This window comes from Acomys minous, assembly GCF_964271855.1.
Source record: "Acomys minous genome assembly, chromosome: 9".
In the NCBI taxonomy this organism is placed as follows: domain Eukaryota; kingdom Metazoa; phylum Chordata; class Mammalia; order Rodentia; family Muridae; genus Acomys; species Acomys minous.
Genome location: NC_140490.1, coordinates 101,458,277 through 101,480,434, shown reverse-complemented (window position 1 = coordinate 101,480,434; position 22,158 = coordinate 101,458,277). Strand labels below are relative to the sequence as shown.

General features: G+C 43.1%; 1 protein-coding gene across 4 annotated transcripts in view; it reads right to left on the bottom strand.

Moving 5' to 3' along the window:
- Positions 1-17,199, bottom strand: part of ATP2B1 (ATPase plasma membrane Ca2+ transporting 1) — a 106,072-nt gene extending 88,873 nt beyond the window's left edge. Inside the window, exon 1 of one of the 4 annotated variants that reach the window (XM_084797263.1) lies at positions 16,989-17,199. The gene's annotated coding sequence lies outside the window, so the exon portion shown is untranslated. Of the gene's footprint in view, positions 1-16,402; positions 16,632-16,988 lie in introns of those variants that run through there. The other 3 variants (XM_084797266.1, XM_084797265.1, XM_084797264.1) reach the window with 3 other exon arrangements.
- Between the last annotated feature and the right edge of the window lie 4,959 nt (positions 17,200-22,158).

Below are 22,158 nucleotides of genomic sequence, written 5' to 3'. Positions count from 1 at the left end.
GACATTTGGCTTCTTAAAACGCTTTCCTGCCAATTTCCTGGTTTTGTACTTTGCTTTACACGGTTCAGGAAGGTGTATGAACAACAGCCCCAGGCTAGCCCAGAAAATAGCCAACAGCCCCTTAGCCTTTCCTCTAGCCCTGTGCTGCCTTCATTCCAACCCCTGTTCCACGAAGCAATCAGTCCACTAATGGGATTCGTCCACAAGACTGGTGAGAGAAAAAGCTTTCATTGCGCAGTCCTGGTGGCCTGCAACTTGTTATGTAGATCAGGCTGGCCTAGAACTCATAAAGCTACGCCAGCCTCTACTTCTGGAGTGCTGAGATTAAAAGCGTGCACCACCATGCCCAGCCAGGACTGGTATTTATTGACTTTAACATAAAAGCACATTGTGCACACTTCTTTTATACCTGTACGTTTTTCTTAAAAGTGACATTACTTACATAGAAAAAACAAAACAAAGAAAATGACCACCCTACTTGTGCTGAAGTCCCAAATATACAAATACCCACCACATGCTACTTCTGCGGCTGTCATGTTCACTTGAAAGCCCACAGTCCCAGCACTACCTGTGGCTTTCAATGATGACCTGCAGCTTCTTGCATATATTTGCAGTTTTCATTTAAGCAAATATCTTTCAAGAACCCTAAAACCAATCTAAACTTCTTCAGCTTTGGGGGTATACACTTTATGAGGCTAGCGGCTGCCAGCAAATAGGCTGCAGGAGCGTGCTAAAGAACCCTGCCAACAGCTTTCCCTCACTTCAGGACAAAGATCTTCACCAGACAGCATCTCTCTTGGGAAACTATGGAGTCTGAGTCTATGGCTACATGAATTAGTATGTTATCTAGAAAGGAGGCAGGAGAAAAGTCCAAGGTTGCATGACTGACTCATCACCAGGCCTTGGCTCGCTGTGGAAACACAAGCAGTGCTCAACGCCGCTCAGGACACTCTTCAGCAGTAACTTTTAAGAACAGGAACAATGGCAGCCAAAACCACTGAAAGCACATTCCAGAGCCCCCCCACCCCCCGCTGCTTTGTAGGGGAAAAAGAGCTAGAAGCGATACCCCCCTTTAAAATAGAGAACAGTCAAGGATGGGGACAGGTGCACAAACACTGGTACTTGCAAGCAAGCAGCACCTGATGAAAACTCTCATAGAAAAGGAAACGAGAAAGAAGGAACAGCAGGCGTGCAGACTCATGGTTCTGCAGTCCCTTCCTGGTGCACATGCTCACGAGCGCGCGCGCACACACACACACACCTACCTCTCCCTCCCTCCACCACCTCGCCCGTTTCCCTTTTTCTTTTTCCATTTTAAACAGAGTGTCATGTAACCCACTCTGGTTTTGAACTCCTGATTTTCTTGTCACCCCATTAAAAATAAATAAATATGTGTGTGTGTGTGTGTGTGTGTGTGTGTGTGTGTGTGTGTGTATACATAAAATGTGTCTTCAACTTAAAAATCTAAAGTTTGAAAAAAAATCAGAAAATGTGAAAACCTACTAAAATACCTTGAAATGTCTCTGCAATTTTACTTCACCTACAGTGTGGTGTTATTAGTTCCACACAAATTTCTCAGTTAAGGTTTAGACATTAGAACATCTGGAGTTTCCCAGAAGTAAAGTTTTGTAGAAGTACATTCTCCTTGCAGAAAGATTAATTTATAAAGCATAAAGCAGTCAGTAACTTCAGCTAACACATCGGTCAACTCAAAGTTAAAGAAGAAGACAGGAGCTAGTGATGAATTCTCATTCCAAGCATACTATCGCTTCTAAGCGATGGCACAGGCATTTTATTTTTATTTGTTTTACTTAGTGTCTGTGCAGCACATGTGTGCCTGGTGCCTCAGAGGCCAGAAGAAGGAACCAGAGGCCCTGGAACTGGAGTGCTGGCATTTGTGAGCCACCACGTACAGTCTTAGGATCGAACCCAGGTCCTCTGGAGAAGAAGCTGGTGCTCATAACAGTGGAGTGGAGCCGCCTCTCCTGCCCCAAACAAGTATTTTACAGAACTCAGAAGCCAATGATACAAGCTCAAAACCACATACAAGATGCTCATCTAATGCTGGGAAGAACCTCACAGGTACAAATAGGCATCATGTCAAGGGCTGAGTAACAGAAACATTAACATTCTCTACTCTCAGGGAGAACAACAGCTCCTGGAAGTGTCAAACGGGTATGCAATTTTAAAAAGTGCCATGGGAGTTTGAGAAAGTAGTGGAAAGCCTTGTAAGTTAGACAGGAAACATGTATACAGAAAAACAAAAACAAAAACAAAAAAAAACCTTGAGTCTGGGAAGCTGGAAAAAGATTGTAATAGGTCACAAACTACCACGTTTCTTTAAATTTAGTAATTTAAAAAAAGGCACAGTCATAAGTGAGATAAACACCTACAAATAAAGACGCACAACGAGGGATAATAACTAAATAATTTAATGTAGAGGAAAACCAGCACAGTCCACACACAGAACCAGCCGTAGGATAGATCATACTAATTCATATCAGGTTAAGGAGAAAAACTTAAATAGAGGGAAATTATGTTTGTTAAAACAATACAATCATATTTTATTACTCCAAGGATGTTAAAACATATAATTTAAATGTTAAAATAATGAAATGATAAAGCCAGTTAATTTGAAAGAGTCAGTGATTCTCTTTTAAATAATCTACCTTATATGCATAGATGGTTTTGTTTCCGTGTAGTGTATGTGCCACGCGTGTGCGTGGTGATTGTGAAGGACAGAAGAGGGCGCTGAGCCCCCTAGTCCTAGAGTCCCAGGAGGTGCTGAGCCACCGTGTGGGTACTGGGAATCAGTGCTCTTAACCGCTGAGCCATCGCTCCAGCCTGATTTTCTTCTACTTTTACATCATTCTGTCTTTTCCAAACATATAATTAGTGCTCTGCTACTTTTAGGTAGTTAAAAAGTCAGTAAGTCACTGCATTTGCAGGTAAGTCTGTGTGGTGTACGCACATTTTCCTTTGTGTAGAGGTACACGTGAGCCTGTGTGCGCGAGCGTGTGGAGGCCAGGTGGTGACAGCAAGGTGCCTCCGTTGTGCTCTCTTACTTTATCTGAGAGCAGGGCCTCTCACTGGTTCAGCCACGCTAGCTACCCAGCTTGCTTCCTGGCTCCAACTCTCAGAGTCTAGACTTGAAGTGAGTCTCCATGCTCACCTGGCGTTTAGTAGATGCTTGAGATCTGAGCCGTCCTCACATTAGTGCGCCAAACACTTTACTCACGCATTCATTTCCCCAGCCCCGAGAATAGTCTTTGAAAACAATTAAAAACCCTTTTCATCTTTTTCTGTAGAGACTATTTTTCACCCACAAATTCCACAGAGCCCACTCACTCTAATGTCTTAGGACAGGATGCTACAGGTAGAAAGCTGGTATATGGGGATTCCTTTTATTCAATTATTTTAATTATTTCAATTTATTTTAATTTTAATTTCCCTTTATCTGTTCAAAATAACTGGAATTACTTGGGTGTCATGAAAAAACAGCTCCAAGCCATTACTATAATATTACAGACGGCAAGCCACTGTTCCTTATAATAAGAGACTTAGGAATTTGAACTTGGAAATACAATGGGATTGAAGGAGAAATCAAAGAAGCGGGGGAAACCTGTAAGTTGTTCACAGAATACCTTTGCAAAAGAAATGTTCAGTCAAATGGACATTACTCCTCTATGCTTCTGTAGAAGCAAGTTATTTTACGCAAAGTAACATCATTTGCGCAAACAGACACAAAAACAGGTGACATATTTGGAGTACCTACACATTTTGGGGATATCTACATAGTTTTGATAAAAATCCTCCAAGTGCAAGCTTATTTAAAGATCCAAAATGTTCTTCTAATTTTTTTTTTTTTTTTTGGTTTTTTGAGACAGGGTTTCTCTGTGTAGCCTTGGCTGTCCTGGACCTGCTCTGTAGACCGAGTGCTGGGATGATAGGCGTGTGCCACCACGCCCGGCTATGTTCTTCTACTTTTAAACATCAATCCCCTTCGTCGTCCCATGTCACTTTCTACTCAAAGGCAACTACAAACGGCACTTCCTAATCTATTAGCTACTCGTTTAGTATGACTTATGTTTTCAGATCTCAAATACCCTGCCCCCCACCACCACCACCACCACCGTATATATTAAAGGATGGTTACCAACCCGGGGTGCTACAGTGAGGCGGTGGACCTGCTGGAAGGAGTTAGGCCACTGAGCGCTGCCCTCAAAGGAGACGCTGTAGCCCGCCCGTTCCCTACTTCTGGGCTGCCCTGAGGTTACCAAGCCCTCTATCTGTCTATCGCATGCTTATGCCACAGCATGCCTCACCACAAGCCCAGAACTACGGGCCACGGCAACCACGAACTCAAATCTCTGAAAGCAGGGCCCACATCAGCCTCTCCTCCGACGCACTGACTTGTTTGGGGTACACATTTTCACAGCGATGGCAAGGTGGGTAACACGGTACCTAGCTTCATCTTTACAGATCATTCTGGTATATATATAGTCCTTTCGCTAACACGTCCCCCCAACTCCCAGCACGCACGCGCGCGTGCGCGCGCACACACACACACACACACACACACACACGCACACACACAAATGATACCTAAAGCTCTTTGATCTTAACAATAAAGAGATAATATAACTCAATAATAACAAACTGTGCCTTACTGGAACCAGACTGTCCATTAATAGAACCAAAATAGCCACAATTTCCATTAACAAATTGTGTTATAGCTATACAGTGACGTTCTCATCAGCAATAAAAAGAAACAGGCTATTAATAGATACAGCATGGACGAATTTCAAAATAATTGGATCAAATGAAAAGCCAGACTACAAAAGAGCATATACTGTATGATTCTAAGTACATGTAATTGTAGAAATTTCAAATTAATCAGGACGGAGCAGAGGTTACCCAAGGAACCATCAGGGGGCTGGTGGGAGGCGACAGAGACAGACATTTTTATGGGAGAGGGCTATGCTTTTCCATTCAGAATGCCATAAACCAGAACTCAAGACTGTCACTTTAAACAACATAATGTTTACTATGCAGTATGATACCTTAGTAAAGCAATAAGAAAAAACATGTACATTATGATGAGAGGTGGGGAGACAAATATGGTAAATCAAAGGTACTGACATCACTGGGTGGCTTTCTAACTATGGATTTCACTGAAGAAGACCTGACAAAGACTCTTTTTATTTTTTTTTTTTGAACAAACACAAATCGAGATCTACAAGTTTTTCCCTTGAGCCGGAGAATGCTGCTCTTCTGGCCAGCACACAAACAGCTGAATGAGACGTGACCAGGATCTGCATGCACTCACTAAGGAATGTGATATCTTGGTTTTCAGCTGTGTGCCTCACTGTATTCAACTTCCCTAGAAAAGTGAGAGGGGTGTGGGGGGAGGGGGGAGAGACAGAGACACAGACAGAGACACAGACACAGAGACAGACAGAGTCTTCTATAATCTGAACAGATGAAGAAGATGGTCACAGAGCTACAACCAGAGCCTGGGGGAATCCTGAGATGTAAACCAAGCAGCTCTTAGGCCTTCCTATCACTGGTTTAGAATTCAGCTTTTTAAGTGCACAAAGGCTACATCTCATTCAGCTTTAGTGTCTGTCCTGCATAGGACAGTCCTCTGGCTTAAGAGCAAAGTTTTGAAAAGTGTCATTTATGTGTGTTTTTTTTTTTTAAAAAGTGTTTTTGTCAGATCTTCTACAGTAAAATCTATAGTTAGAAAGCCAACCGTCAATGTCCACACCTTTAATTTACCTTGTTTGTCTTAATTTTTTTTTTAAATCCTCATACTGCTTTATTAAGGTATAATACTATGCAGTAAACATGTTTAAAGCAGCAATCTTGGGTTCTGATGTATGGCTTTTGCAGCTCTTTCTCACATTTTGGTGAGGATTTCTTTTCTCTGAATTTGTGGGAAACTTGCTATTCACATTTTTAGTGTACACTTTACAGGGAGCAACATTAATGCACCTTCTTCTGACAAAAAACTCAAGACCACTTAGATTTTCAACAAATATATTTATCTTCAGGAACCAAATAGAGCTTGTCACAATTGAAAAACAAATAATAAAACACAGAAGAGTTCACAAAGTTTTTTTAATTAAAGGCTAAAAAAGTGGAGTCTGCTAAGCTTAATGAAGGTTTCTGAAAGCTAAACTTAGAAAATTAAAAATACTTGCCTTTTTATACTTTTCTGGGAGATGCCAGAGAAACTCAAGTGTTTCCATTTACTCAAACTCAGTATTTCTCTATCATGATTTTGGTTGCTGTGAATATACAAAGTACCCAAATTCATAAGTGACTTCTTAAAGATACAAAAAAAAAAAAAAAGAAAAGAAAGAAATTATAGCATTTCTCAGTTGACTTTGAGCAGGAGTTGAGAAGAAATGGACAGAATTATCTAGCAAAGGAATGGGCAACCTCACACAGCTACAGGCAGCAGCTGGCTGTATAATGTGCATGCTGGCAGCACCTGTATATATTTTAGTACAAAAGGATCAACACTTACTGCATTACTCCTTGCTACTTTTGTTGGTAGTACTAATCCTTGCCTTCAAATTCCTTTTATTTTCCACTGATGAAATGACTCCTCTGCATCTTTGGACCAACCGTTGTATTACAACTACAATGGTAAAGCTAAATCAGGACCAAGCCCCAATCCTTTCTATAACACCATTATCAAAGTTCTGTCTATTTACACTGGTCAGGAAACACATTAACGGTCTCACTTAACTGTAGCCCACATGTGCTACGATACTGACCAGCCAAGCAAGATACGCCTGCTGGTGCAACAGCGGCACAACTATTCGGCGGTAACCAACTGTTCTGTGATTGAACTGGAGACCTGCCCCACACTCAGAATAGTTTTTTTAATACCGGGTTACCTGGTATTACAAAACCGTTCAAAAGCCTGTTTGAGGAGGTTATAGGCCGATGAAGGGAACATACTGTCATTGGCTCCCTAAATGAATGTGTTGTTAAACTGCCTACTAAGTTTTCATTTTTATACCTGTGAACCAGTGTGGCGCTCAGCCTGCAGCAGAGCTCCACGCTGTAGAGCGTGATGGGTGATGCAGACGTCTATCTAGTCAAATGCTGAGAACAAGTAACTTTTGAGTGTTGAACTCTAAAGGTCTCTTTCTGTGTCTCTGTCTGTCTGTCTGTCTGTCTGTCTGTCTCTCTCTCTCTCTCTCTCTCACACACACACACACACACACACACACACACGGGCGGGGGCAGGGAGGGAAGGAGGGAGGGAGGGAGGGAAGGAGAGAGGGAGGGAGGGAGGGAGGGACAGACGGACGGACAGACGGATGGACGGACACACTCAGAAAGGGAAGGAACAATTTGAGCTGGGGCATGAGGAGTAATTCCACAAAACACTTCCATTCAGATATGATACTGTAATGGTGAAAACAAGGCACAAGATCTGTCTCTTTAATATTCCTTCATGAGGGGAAAAGGTACCCAAGAGGCACCATTCCCTCCTGAGACTCTATCGACTGTTCAAGGCTGCTAAAGGTTTTCTTTAATGGTGCCGGCAGACTAATTTGGAAGGAGAGAACCAGAAGGAAAGGAAGCGGGTAATGGAGCCTAAAAAGGGGGTGCCACAAATATCAATAATAAATCAGATCTATACAAAATAGTGTCCAGAAATAAAAAAAAAAGTTTAAAGAAAAACAATAAATACCTAAAATATGAACCCTTAAAGGCTTTTCAAAAATTTTCCGTATAAGATTTAGAAGAGACAAACAGTAGCACAATGTGCTAATTACTAGAAAATAGGTTAATTTTTTGGAGGTTCCCCTAAGTATTTTGAGAGTGATGATTTACATGGTAAATTTCTGTAAGTAATTATGTTTTAAGTTGGTGCTGTGTGTATAAAATGAGCATTTGATAGAAATGATAGGTGTGGTCTTTGTTGACCTGAAGGCAGGTAGAAGGATGGCCGTACCACCATACTTACACAGACTGCATCCTTATACTTGTTCCTGATGCCTACGGTGGTTGGACACGAGGTCACACAGACTTACAGTCCACTCGGTTTAAAAACCCTTTCTAAAAACAGTAGAACCTGCAATCCATGACAGTGCGACATGCAGTCCTATCACACACAGGAACTGCAAGAGTATCGTGTTTACATTATAAGCCATGATAAATGCTTCAAACTATGGCCTTGTACACCACACATCAGACCAGTGGGTTTTATATAAACCCAGGAAGCACATCCCAACATTTATCTAGAAGAAAGACAAATATGGCCCATGCCAAAAATGAAGTTAGTTATTTAAAAATATAATTTCCCCAATGACTTGTTCTCTTTTTTATTTTATGAATTCTTTTGAGAGTTGAGTGTCACATGTGTTTTGATTAAAAATATAAATCTTAACTACAATTACTTTTTAGAATCAGAATAAAGTCTAATAAGGATGAATATACTACACTGTTTACAAATGGAAAAAAAGCTTCCCAAATAGAAGCTAAATTCTACTGTCTTAATAATATTCAATGAAAAGGCATCAGTCTTCCTTTCCAATTAAATTAGATTGTCCCATGAAGCAAAAGAAGCAGAATTAAAAAGTCAAAGACAAGTCAACTTTCTTCAAGCTTCTCTATTACTTATACTTTAACAAAAGGTACAAAATGTCTAACTCCTAAATCAATAGGCAAAAAATACTGACTGAACATTTGTTGTCTGTAAGTCATCACCTTTGCTGTTTCTTCATCAACACATTTCTCAACTTCTCTATATTGTCTCCAGTATAGAAAGGGGATATATAACGCAAGACAACTAGGGCTGGAGAGATGGCTTCAGTAGCTCAGCAACTGCTGCTCTTCCAAAGGACCTGAGATCTGTTCCCAGCACCCATATCAGGTGGCTCACAAGTGCCTGTAACTAAAGCTCAAAGGATCCACAGCCTCTATGAGCACCTGCACATACATGGGGTACATAAACATATGCAAGCACACATAAAGTCATGTAAGTGTAAAAAAAAAAATAGGGCCAGGCGTGGTGGCGCACACCTGTAATCTCAGCACTCGGGAGGCAGAGGCTGGCAGATTACTGTGAGATCGAGGTCAGCCTGGTCTACAAAGTGAGTCCAGGACAGCCAAGGCTCAAAAAACCAACCAAGCAAACAACCAACCAAAAAAAAAAAAACCCTTAAAAACAAAACCACGAAGCGTATAGCTAAGAACAGAAATACAGATGAATTAATTTAGACAGGCAAATTAATGAAGAATGATTAGAACGAGTGGACAGGTGCTGAGCTTTGAGTAACAGGCATACTTAGACCAGAGGATCCGGGTTTTCTCAGGTTAGAGGGTACACATAGGAAGTCCCAGCAAAGGGAACAGGGAGACAGCCAGGCGATACCCTGTCTCCAGTGGACAGTCAACGGTGCTCTGTCTACAGCACTGTGGTCAACTCCAGAACACATTAATCCTCTGAGGTTATATTGTGAATGGCGCCTCCTGCAAGTAGTGACCCTGGTTAGGAGCAAACTAAGGTTGCCAGATGGGGCAGGTGTTCCACCAAGATGGCTTGTGAAACAGAGGCAACACTCAGCACATCTGGACAGGCTCCATCCATACTCTCACGTTACAAAAGTAAAGAAAGCCCGAATGGGAAAACTGCATAAAGTGTACATTTAAGATTTCAGTTCCGTCCCCTTCCTCACATCAAACCCTTTATGTTTCTAAGAACCAGTGCTCACACTTTAGAAAACAATGGGCTACTTATCTGATGCAAGGTCTCCAGAATTAAGTTACATCTATATCTATATGTTTATCTATAGATATCTACATATCTTTATCTATACATATATAGATATATAGATATATATATCAAAGCAACCAGTGGTCCATTCAAAATCAGGTCCTTGTCTCTAGAGGCCCAGGTGATATTAACATTAATACAAAACCAGAATCCCAGACAGCGAGAGACCACAATGTGAGAAGTTACTATGCTTATAAACAGTAAATAACTTTCTTACCAAAGAAATAATTTAAATCATCTATTTTTTTTTTAAGGAGGAGGAGGAAGAAGGGGAGGAGGAGGAGGAGGAAGGGGAGGAGGAGGAGGAAGAGGAGGGGAGGGGGAGGAGGAAGAGGAGGGGAGGGGGAGGCAGCGGCAACAGCACTACTAAATGTTTTAGTGAAGAAATCAGGTAAGGCTTTAAAAAAACTGACAACAAATTTCAGCACAAATATGAAACGTAGATTAAAGCAAAAGAACTGGGGATTCTGAGAACAAGATTATTTTAAAAGTCCTTCTGGCAAGAGAATATTCTAGGTTAATAAACAAGACAGATTACATTGCTAACAATACAATGATTATAAAAGCTCCTTTTAGGTTAAATAGTCAAATCCTTTCTAGGATCTACTTTTCAGAAGACATACACTTTATTCTTAAATTTATCAGGTCTGTGCAGTAGTCACACCAGTTTTCAGTGAAGAGTATAATCTCAGATTTCACAGTGTAAGCAGGCAGAGCAAGCAGTGGTCCATTCAAAAGTAGGCTCCTTGTCTCTAGAGGCCCAGGTGACAGTGGTAATAACACAAAACGTGAACTCCAGACTGCTGGAGACCAGACTGTGACAAGTATTATACTTATAAACAGCAAGTAACTTTCTTACCAAAGAAATAATTTTAAATATCACGTATTATTTAGTTAACATTGGTTTTGGAAAATTAATAGACAACAGCTTTTTAAAAACACATAGGGAGAAGTCTTCCCACTATGCCAAAAATACTAATTTAGATTTTCATAATCATTAGTAAATTATACACCATGGTTCCTAACTGCTCCAAGGCTCAACCAGTAAGCCTAAGTTTTAAAAATAAAAACAAGTTCAGTCGTCTTGAGATGGGCTTTGAAACTGCTTTCATTTTTAATGCATGTATAGGCTATTTATTACATTGATATACATGAAGCAAAGCAGCTGCATTTTAAGACTGGTTTTAAACAGGAAACTTATAAAAGGCAGTTATCCATACATAGTACGTAATAGTTAAAGCTCCCCTAACAGTCAGATGAAATGGACCTTACAGTAGATTATCTAGCTACACACATTTTTAACATGCAGGTGAAACAGCACTGCCTTTTGTTTTGGTATACAGCTGGAAAGTTATCGGTATGGTGTCATTAATATTCTTGAAAGATCATCAGCATTAGTATGCTGTTTTTGAAGTGGCTGTTTGCTAAATGAAATTTAAAAGGGTCACTATTTGCCTACTAGTTTACGTCCACTTATTAGAAAGATTGTCACCTCTAACACAAAAACAAAAGGTAGAATGATACCTAAAGACGCAAAACGGTGATGACACAAGATGAATTACTTTTAGGAAAAGAAACCTGTGCTCAAATCCTTTGACGACAGCAGACATTTAGACACAAAAATAAGACAGGCATTGTCTGAGAGCTTACAATGCTTAATAAGTAACCATAGATAGACCTTCTGAAAGGCCACTCAGCACACACAGATAAGAGAAGTATTTTCCATCTATCAATTTTTACAATTGTCACAAAAACTACCCAACCCGACAAGTCCAACTTTTCTACAACAGTCAAAACTATTCACAAATACAAATTTGACTATGTTAATAATAAATCCATGCTTTCCTCCTGACTCATAAAGACTTTTAAAAACGATGTTACCATTTCATAAACCTATAAATTCAGTATCACTTTTTCTGAATGCAGACTGGTAGGTCCCACCCCAAATCTGCTTCCTGAGAATTGATTGCAAAGGTAACGCCAGGGGACCTGCGCCTTGAGCCACTGTCCCAGGTAAATGCACTAACTGCAGAGAACCACTACCTGATTCTGTGTGAGATTTGGGACGAGGTTTTGGATTTCATGAACTAAAATCTCCTCACTGGGGACCTATTTAAACTTCTAAATTGCACTGTTCAACAAGTTAATACTCTAGAGAAATTTAGATTAACATACCTGTAGCAGAAAAGCAAGTACACAAAATACCATAGGAGCTGATGGGTGGTTTGTTTTGTTTTGTTTTGTTTTGTTTTTTGCGCTAGTATATTTTATTTCTAACTAAGTTATTACAAAAAAAAGTCGCTGAAAACAAGATTTTTAAAAATTATAAATTTAACTATAGCATTTTACAAACGTTTATTATATTCACTCTCTCGCTGCTAAGCAAATCAGAATATGTCTGAATTGTTTATATTACTCCGAGCATAAGCAAGAGTTAAACTATAAAGCTATGCCTGGGAAAATTTATTTTTATTATATTATTAAATTTATGCTGATCCGAAGCTGACCTTTCATATACATCCATAAGCATATATGGACACACATAGTGAGAAGACAGTGAGCAGGAGGAGGAAGGCGCCTCTGCATAATCCAGAGTCCGCGTCGGGCTGATTTATCTATCAGCTATGTGACACTGGGCCTAGATAAATCACCTTGACTACCAAGGAGGGAAAGGCACAACTGTCTACGTAACTCATCTTGAAAAATCACTTGTTATGAGAATCAAACAGCACGGTTATGTTAAAAAAAAAAAAAGACACTAAATAACTATCTGCATTTTCTAAGTCACCAACAAGAACAGGACCTGAAAAGCTACCATTTGGTATCTGCTATGCAACAGAGTATCGGGAGAAAAATAAAAAATCCCCACCACATACACAGCCAGAGTTGATCTTTCAGACATTATTAAATATTGGGTAGAACTGAGCATCTTCTATACTACAGATACTAAACGTAAGAGCTCAAAAGGAGGAAGCAGGGAGGTCTACGAGTTCAGGGCTAGCCTGGTCTACACAGGGAGTTTCAGTCCAGCCAGGGATACATAGTAAGAATCCAACAGTTAAAAAACAGGCTTCCATTCATTTACCTAACATGTCCATTTTATTTCTAGTATGGTGATACTGAGAGGACACAGGCTATGAGTTGTCATCAAAACGTCACTCTATTTTCACTGGCAATTTGTATGATAAAATGGTGTATTTGCTATGTGTATAAGTCCCATTCCTAAAGCTAAGGAACTGCCACTTCTTTTTGGAAATGGTCCTTGTATATCATTTTCCTTGTAATGTTACCCTCAGAGTCTGTAAAGCCCCAAATAAGCTGCTAATAGCACCTTTCCGCAAGACATTTACTAGACCGCAACTTTCCCTTCCAACAGATCAAGAAAATATCCTTACATGAGATGCAGAAGCTTAGGCTTGAAGTCTCTGCTCCCTGACCATTACTCTTTCTGTGTTTTTTTTTTCATATTAATTACAAAATTCAGCTTAAACCTTATATGCATAAAATTGTCAAATGTGATCTTCAATATTATCTAAGTTTTACTAAATGACAAATACTTTAAAAACTCATTTCACATAAGAGATTGTTCCATTTAAAAAGAACTTAACATAGTTGCCCAAGGACACTAGTCAACTGAATCCTCAAATAAAGGATTTTATGAAAATACATTTAACAGTTATTAATTATTCTGCATGCATCAACTTAACGGCTTTAAATGTCCTTTAACCTAGGGCCATATTCCATAGGTTTAAGGAGGCCTTGTAACAGTGAAGGCATAAATAACCTATCATCTCAAACGGATTTTTTGTTTAATTATAGCTTAATACTTATCTACAGCTCAACATCTAATGCTTTACAGTAGTCAGAAGAACTCACAAATGTTGAATTAAAATTTAAATGCAGATAGAACAAAATAATAGCTTGTGGTCTGTAATTAAAACCTGCATTAGGTAGTATCTGTTAATCTATCCATTGTTTAAAAGCTACAGCTTTTTCTCCTCTGCCTAAAGAGATAGTGTACCTAAAAATTTGCATTTGAGAAGGGAAAGCGAAGGATGCAGAGAGAGTGGGGAAACCTCATCAGCTTAGCTGTCACTAACTACAGCATCTCTCTCTTCCGAACCTGAAAAATCCCATTTATTTTTCTATGAGATAATCTGAGAGGAAGTGAAAGCAGAAGCCACATCTCCCAACACTGACTTGATTAAACTTTGAATATTAGTACCCCTGCTTAATGTACTCATTCGTATTATTTTAAAGCAAGTAATTATAGCCCCTCCCTGAAGCCACGAAAGGCAGGTAAATGGAAAACAAATAAAGTACTATGTCCTATTCAGTCCAGAAAAATAATTTCACCCAATTTTCGGTATTTTAGAACCTGTTCATAGCTCAGCAGCTTTAAAAAAAAAAAAAAAAAAAAAAAAGCAAAAGTACCTCCATGCTGGTAGGTACTGGAATTTTCTGGAATGGCTAAACAACGTGAACAACACTGTCACAGTACTATCTTTCCCTCAGTGGATCCACACCATCAATATCCTCTCATTTTATTATCAACATGAGTCAAACTAGTGCCTCTCACCTCAGCTCAGAATGCTATGTAAGGTCTCAAGCTTCAACTAAAAACAAAACGCCACAGTTTCCAACACAGTTGCTGAAATTCCTCAAGATCTAGAAACTGTAGAATACAGAAAAATGAAGACAAGTCTCCTGACTTCTTAAGGGGCCACACGATAAGAGGGCGTACTCGAAATTTTCACCATCTGATAGGGGTGGGGGTGGAGGGGTAACAAAATTTTAAATCAAAGGTGGCGCTCTGTCCTCAGCTCACCCGAATTGTGACTCACTTTTGCAGACTATATGGTAGGAAATAACAGTTACTTTTCAAAGATCTTTGCAGTTACACCCAAGCCAAAATCAGGATAGAGATCCACCCTTAATGACAGCAATTTAACTGTCTTATCCAAAGCAAGGTAGGAACTAAAACAGCTCCCTGAAAATACGGCTTTAAAAGGCCTTTTTCATACACCAGCTCTCAAAAGCTCCCAATAAGAAAAAAAATATATTTCTATTTACTTCAAATTCGAACTGACCGGGAGGGGAAAGGTGGGAGGGAGGAGAGTGTTAAATGAAGCATACAAGTACAAAAAGCAGACTCTCCTCGTCCAATCCCTCTTTAATTCCCGCAATCCGCCCCTGCCACACACAAGGACGGGGAGTCTCTCCCTAGGGAAGGCTGGTGGCAGGGCAAGTGAAGGCTCTCCATTCACTCACATGGGCCACCATCCAAAGGGATGCCCTATGAGCGCTTTATGCAAACCAGGCCCTTACAAGTACTTATTATTATAAAATACACCTACGCTGAGCAAGAACCTTATTTTTAAAGTAAGACTGTCCTCAGGTGGGGGAGGTGAAACACAACAAAGCCTTCCATGTTGAAAGGCAGACAGTCCAGACGTACATATACCTACACACGTATGAAGAAAAAAAATCCATATAACTAATTTATCAGGGACGGCAATCGATACCAAAAGGAGCCATTAGATTATTAATAAACCCAGAAAAGTAGCATGCATAGCAGCCAAAGGTGGCTGTCTGCGGCGCTCTAACCCACAGGATGGGTGAGAAACAGCCTAGGGAGGAGGTTCGAGTCCTTAGGGGTCCTGCTGACAGACCCCTGTACCCACGCACCAGCTCCAGCTTTCCCTTAGGGTCCGACCACCGCAACAGCAAAAGCATTCACAATGCTAGAGTCCCGCAGTAAACTGGTGAATGGAATGCGCACCGAGACCAACCTGAGCAGAGACCAAAGCGCAGACCCAGGGGTCGCTAACTAGCTAAACCACAAAATTCTCTTGCAAGATGAAATAGAGGAACAGCCCCCCGCCCCCTCCACTTCCCCCTCCCCTCCCCTCGCGCAATTGGAATGCCACCCTCCTTCTTACTGACCCTTTCCAGGGACCCTAGGATAGCACAGATTGGTTTTTTTTTCTTTTAAACTAAGTACATAAACATGAATCGGAAGCAACCGTGAACATCCTTGGAGGGCTGGACTCAAACCCTAAAGAGAGAGTCCATGCGGTTCTCCAACTCCCCGGGAGTCACCGTCCAGTCTGACACGCATCTATCACATCACCCTCTCCGGGGGACCGACGATGAACCCTCACCTTGCACCCGCAGTACCTCCCGAGCCAGGGATTAAATGGGTGACCCTCCCGGGGCGCGGAGAGAGGGAGTGCCGGGCACCGGTGCCCTCAAGGTCACCACACGCCGGGGTGGGGGCGACCGGTGTTTGGATGGGCTGTGGCGGCACCAGAAGCAGCCCCGCGAAGTCGGAGAGCCGCGGGTGTAGACGAGAAGCCACCGGGACGGCGACTCCAAGCTGCACCCGGCGCTGAGGCGCGCGGCGAGGAAGCCTTCTCTCACCTTTACGGTCTCCTAGCTGGAGCGAACACCGGCGGCTCCGCCAACTTCGCGGGGACCCGCCGCGCTCCACCCCGCGCCCAGCTGTCAGGACCCCCGCCGCGCCCTGCGCGCTCCACCCGGCCTCCCCCCGCAGGTGACCGCCCCCGCCGCGGGCGGCCACCGGCCGCCACTCACCTCGCCCGCAGCGGGAACCATTTTTTTTCCGAGGGAAGAATCAAGGAAGGATAGGCGGGAGGGTCCGGGGGGTGGGAGGGTTGGCGGCGAGAGGTCGCGGGACGTGCCCGCAGCCGGCTCGCTGGGCTCGGGGAGCCACGCGGAGGTGCGGCTGCACCTCGGGGAGGAGGCGGCCGCGGAGCCCAGAGACTCGGCGTCCAGCAGCCGGGGCTCCCTACTCACGCTGCACCGCGAGGAGGCGGCGGCGGAGGAGGAGGCGGCGCCGGGACGGCCCCCGCCCAGAGCCCGGCGGCCGGCGAGTGGCCGCTCGCGTCCCCGCAGGACCCGCCTCCTCGGCTCCGCAAAGCCGCGCTCAGGGCGCGCCGCGCTCAGCACAGCAGCTCTACCGGCCCCGCGCCGTCGTCCGCAGCAGCAGCGGTGGCGTCGGCGGGCGGGGTGCAGCCCGGGGTGGGGTCCAGGGACACCGGGAAGCAGAGGGTCGAACACGAGGGGATACGGCCAACTCCGGGCAGGGGCCCGTGTGTGCACCGGGTGACCCGCGGGACCGCCCGAACAGGCAGGGAGGGGGGAGAAGGACGGCGCTCACCCGTTCCGGTCCGACGCCCGCTCCCTTCTTCTCCACACCTCCACGCCTCCCGCTCCACGCTGGCGGCGCAGCTGCTCCCGCTGCCTCTGCCACCGCCGCCGATGCTCGCGCGGCCGCCGCTGCCGCCTTGGCTGGGCGCGGTCACGTGACGCGGCCCGCGGGGAGCCTGAGGGCGGGCGGGCGCGCGCGCGCGCACGAGCGGAGGTAGCGCGGCTCGGACCGGGACTGGCGCTTTCACTGCCGAGAGGGCGTTTAAGGGGAGGATCCGGCGAGCGCGTCCCCGGCTGCCGAGCGCGTGCCCGCGGGGGGGGCGGTGGGAAGGGGAGAGAAGAACCAGACCTCGCTGCGCGCGGTACGGAAAGGGTGGCCGGAGTGCGGGGCGGGCGACTCGCGCCTCCGCGCGCCCCTCCCTCCCTCCTTCCCTCCCTCCCTTCCTTCCCTTGCGCGCGGGGCTCACGGCTGCCCCCGCCCCCTCCTGCGCTCCCTTTTCCCTCCTGCGGCGGCCTCCGATTGGCCGCCGGGCTCTGACGTCTGTGTTTCCATGACGTGTCGGGCCCGGGGAGGGACACGGGAGGGGGCGGCGGGGGAGGAGGGGGCGGCGACTCCGTCAGTCACCGCTGCTGCCTCGGCGCGCGCCCGGGCGGCTCCCGCAACGCGTGGAGGCTGGAGATCGCCGACTGCAGCGGCAGTGGGGCGCCCTTTACCTGGGGTCTCCGCTCGAGCCACACACACACCCCGCGGCTGGAGGCGGAGGCGAAGCCGGGTCACCGGACGGTGGAGCAGCTCCTCGCGGCTGGGCGCCCACTCCCTAGCGGACCTGTCTCAGGTCCCGGACAGTGACGCACTCCCCCGGCAGCCACAGTGCCTCTCCCTCTTTGGGAAGAGAGCCCACTCTCCTGTGGGCGCGCTGGCCCGGCCGGCAGACACCGGGGATCCCCGCTGCAGCGCCCAAATAGTGTCCTCGGGCCGGTGCAGACAGGCCTCGGACGGTCCGTGCTTAAAAGTCCTTGTGCTCCTCTTTCGGGTTTGCTTTTTTTTTTTCTTTTTCTTTTTTTCCTACCTGTGGCAAGCTAGTGGATCTTTAATTCATAGTGCTTCAGCCCTATCTTACTCTTCTTTCCTGAGGAGAAAGAAACGAAAAGGAAAATCCTGCAGAGTAACGTTCAGCATTTACATGGTGAAAGGTAGCCTATTGTGGCCCAACCTTTCCAACATGTTGCAGTTAAAACCGCTAGTCATTGCATCTACTTTAAAAAAGGATATTCCTCACTATAGACACACATTATCCTGCCCCATCCTTGTCTGATCTCTTAGGTCTGAACTAAAGGTTCTCCCGATCGTTTAGACCTTATCAGGGTCATTTTCAGTATCACTTAACCAAGAAAAGCAAAACAAAACACTTCTTTAGTGCTTTTTCTTGTTATTGTTCAACGCCCCCCCCCCCAAAAATGAAAGAATTAATAGTTTCAAGGCAAGTACTGCATTATGTATGTTCCCTGTCTGGTAGCATGTGTTTAAAAATAATGTAAAGGCTTGAGAACAAAATATTTGAGTTTAAAAGCAAAATTTCCATGCTAAAACTGTTGAATGCATTTTTCCACTTATATCCTTCACCACGGTAAATATTAGCAACCTCTAAGCTGTGCCCTTGACATGTAAAACTGACACTCAGTATTTTTTTTCCCTCTGTGTTTCATCACAGAGAACTGGATGATGTGGTACAATAAATAGCCCTTCCTGATACTATTTCAAATCTACAAATAGAACACCAAATTAATTAAATTTCACTTAGGTAATTTCCAGCATTTTCTCGCCCTGAAATATTTTTCAGAATAGCTGAGACACATTTATGAACTCTTGGCTGTTCCCCAACTTTCCTCCAAGGAAGTCCCCATACGAAATTGAATTTGCATTCTACTTTAATCAAGAATTTGACATTAAAGTAATAAACGAATCGTTGTATGCTACATTACCAAAATTGGTAAGAGATTAAACTATAATCGGTTCACATTGTGGGTTTGTTGCAATTCTAACTCATAAAAAGCATGTTCTTAAAGAATATATTCAGGAAAATCACGGAGCGTCCTCATTATAGAACATACTGCAACGAAACTTTTATTTGCATGTAAAGATGCCCCTACAAGTAAAAACATGTATGTCCCAGAACACAGTTGTATGCACTTTACGTGAGTTACATATATATTAAACTTACTCTCACATAGTCAGCATAATTGTACTGTATATTTGATTTGTATGTTTTCATTCTTCAGATACAAAATTAAAGCTGAAAGCAGTATAGAAGCAGCTGTGCATTAGGAAACTCGATTTTTTTTCTCTCCCGAGGACTTCATCCTGAAACCTCCCTAATGACAGATGACTTTTCAATGGATGAATGCTGAGTTATTTAGTTAGGGTTTCTTCTTTTTCTTCTGGTGCCAGAGATGGAACCAGGGCGTTGTGGTGACCAGCAAGTACCCTGACGCTGGACTAGAGCTCAACCGCTCAGCATTATTTTTTATAAAATACTGAGCTGCCTAAAGTCCGCAGTGGCCCTGGCGTTGTATGAACACATCATCTTCATCTTACTTGACCTTAGACCTACTTTATCCCATGGATTTAATGATCTGGAGATATATTAGCATGCCATCAGATCAGCACAATACAAGTTTCTATTAAATCATGTTGCAGTGTTTTTGTAAATACGCTTTTTAGTTACAGTACAAAAATTATAAAGATAAATTCCAAGTTGGGGTCTGTGGCAGACACCTCTAATGCCAGCACTCAGGAGGCAGAGGCAGGCGGATCGCTGTTAGTTCGAGGCCAGTCTGGTCTACAAAGCGAGTCCAGGACAGCCAAGGCTAACACAGAGAAATCTTGTCTCGAAAAAGCAATAAATAAATAAATAAATAAATAAAACCTCCAGACAAGTTACTCTTTTGGATGCTATATTGGAAAGGCAATAACATGTTTGACAATTTTAATAGGTGCATTCCTTTTAATAGTATAATTGTATTGACATTTTTACTGGTAGATTGATTAGTTCAAGCTGTGTAACTCAGGCTGAAACTCCTTGATGTAATTAAATGTGAAGAGAAACATCAGGTTCTTTATTCTCTTAAGAATCCTAGTCTAGCAGGATTTCATGCTTCCATAATCCCAGTACTCAGGAGGAAGGAGAATGCCAAGCCACCTTGTGCTACATAGTGAGTTCTAGGCCAGTCAGGTAATACACAGCGAGACCTTGTCTTTAAAGGGGGGGGGGGGGCCGCGGGGGGGCTGGGAGCTAGAGAGACAGCTCAGAAGACTGAGGTTCAATTTCTAGGACCCACATGCGAGTTCACAACTGACTATAACTCCAAGATCTAACACTGTCACACAGAAATGCAAGCAGGCAAAATACCAATGCACATGAAATAAAATTTTTTTTAAAAAATTAAAAATGTAAACAAAAACCTAACTTACCCTTGAACTTAATAAATATTTATGTGCCTAGTAAAATTTTTTAATAAATTAGTTTTTTAAGCATCATGTATGTTAAACACTAGAGAAAAATTAAGAAACCAACAGTAGTATGTTTTTAAAACAAAATACATTCCCTAAATGGACTTTTGTATGTGAATATGTCCATCCTGATCATAATGCAAGAGGACCGAGGGGTGGAGGGAGATCAAACACTTTATAAAACATAGTTATATATGTTCTCAAATTTTCATTACCTTGAGATAGATATTATATATATAAAGAGAGAAACACTACTTAGCAGAACCCATAGAAAACTTATCTATTAGTAACAAATTAACTACATTTGCTCGATTAAATGGATTAAATTAAAAGTAAGCCTAAAATAAGAATCTTCAAGTCACGTAATAGAAAAAGTTTATGTATGGAAAATGCAAAATTGGTGGATGATATCATTTGATGGGAATTATTTAGTCTCTATATTCTTTGTATCTTCTAGGAAAAGCATTTTTCCCATCCCAAATACTGTATAAATATGGTAAATTTAGAGTGATTTGACATCGATAGGAGTTTGCATGACATTTTGTCAGAACTCAGAATTGGCTTTTTTTTTTTTTATCTACGTGGCCTCAGCACCTAAGAGTCAAAGGGCCTAGTGCAGAGCTTCCTAGCAAGAACGGACACAGCTCTGATCATCACAGTGCATTAGTCTTTTTCCAACTGCCAACAAAATACCACAGACTCAATGGCTGAAATAACACAAATTTGTTTTCTCACCAATCCAGAGCTTGTGATGATGAGTTTCCTGTGAGGCTTCTTCTCTACAGGGCTTGCAAGATGTACCTCTATGCTTTCTTGTCACGTGCCTTTCATTGGTAAAAGTGTGTGTAGAGAGAGGTTCTTGCTCCCTTATCTGAACCCTGGCCCTATCAGGTTGAGCACCCATTGTCACACACAACCTCACCTCACTGTCACGATTTGTCTAAAGACCTCATCTTCACGCAGGCAGGTTGAACATTAGGATTCCAACAAATGAATGGTAAGGGGGCCCAATTCAGCTCCTATGGCAGATTCGTTTATGGCAAGACGTTCTTAGTGTTCACATAGGAGGCCTGTTCAGATCTGCTGGATTCGATTTCCTCTATTATATAAAACTCTGCTTCTCAAATGTTTGTGGGTGGTGCCTAGAGATGGTACTGGGGATGTAGGAAACAATACTGATATGAAACTGAGTATGAAGACACAAGAAAAATGTACACATCTGGGAATGGAGGACTCAGAGGCAGAGGAACAAGCAGATGTTAGCCCAGAGAATGATAAAAACCTGGAACCGAGCCAGATATACACAATCACAGAATTGTGCTGATAACATGTGGCAGGGTATGACTGAAGCGGCAAAGTGGGTGTGTGTGCTCTGTCTGAGTGTCGTGTCCCCATAAACTTCATCTGTTAAATTCTAATGCCCCAAACTGACCAAGTAGTGAGAGTCCTAAAGAGCCTTCATGAGTAGAGTTAATTTGCTTATAAAGCAGTTGCCACAAGACTTATTCTGTTTTCTCTACCATCTCAGGACATGGAAGACACTGTTTATGAACAAAGAAACTGGACCTCACCAGAAGCTAAGCTCCTTTTACTTTGGTCTTGGTCTTCCCAGCCTTCAGAACTGCACAAATAAGCACCTGTTGTATATAAGATGGAAAATCTACAGTAT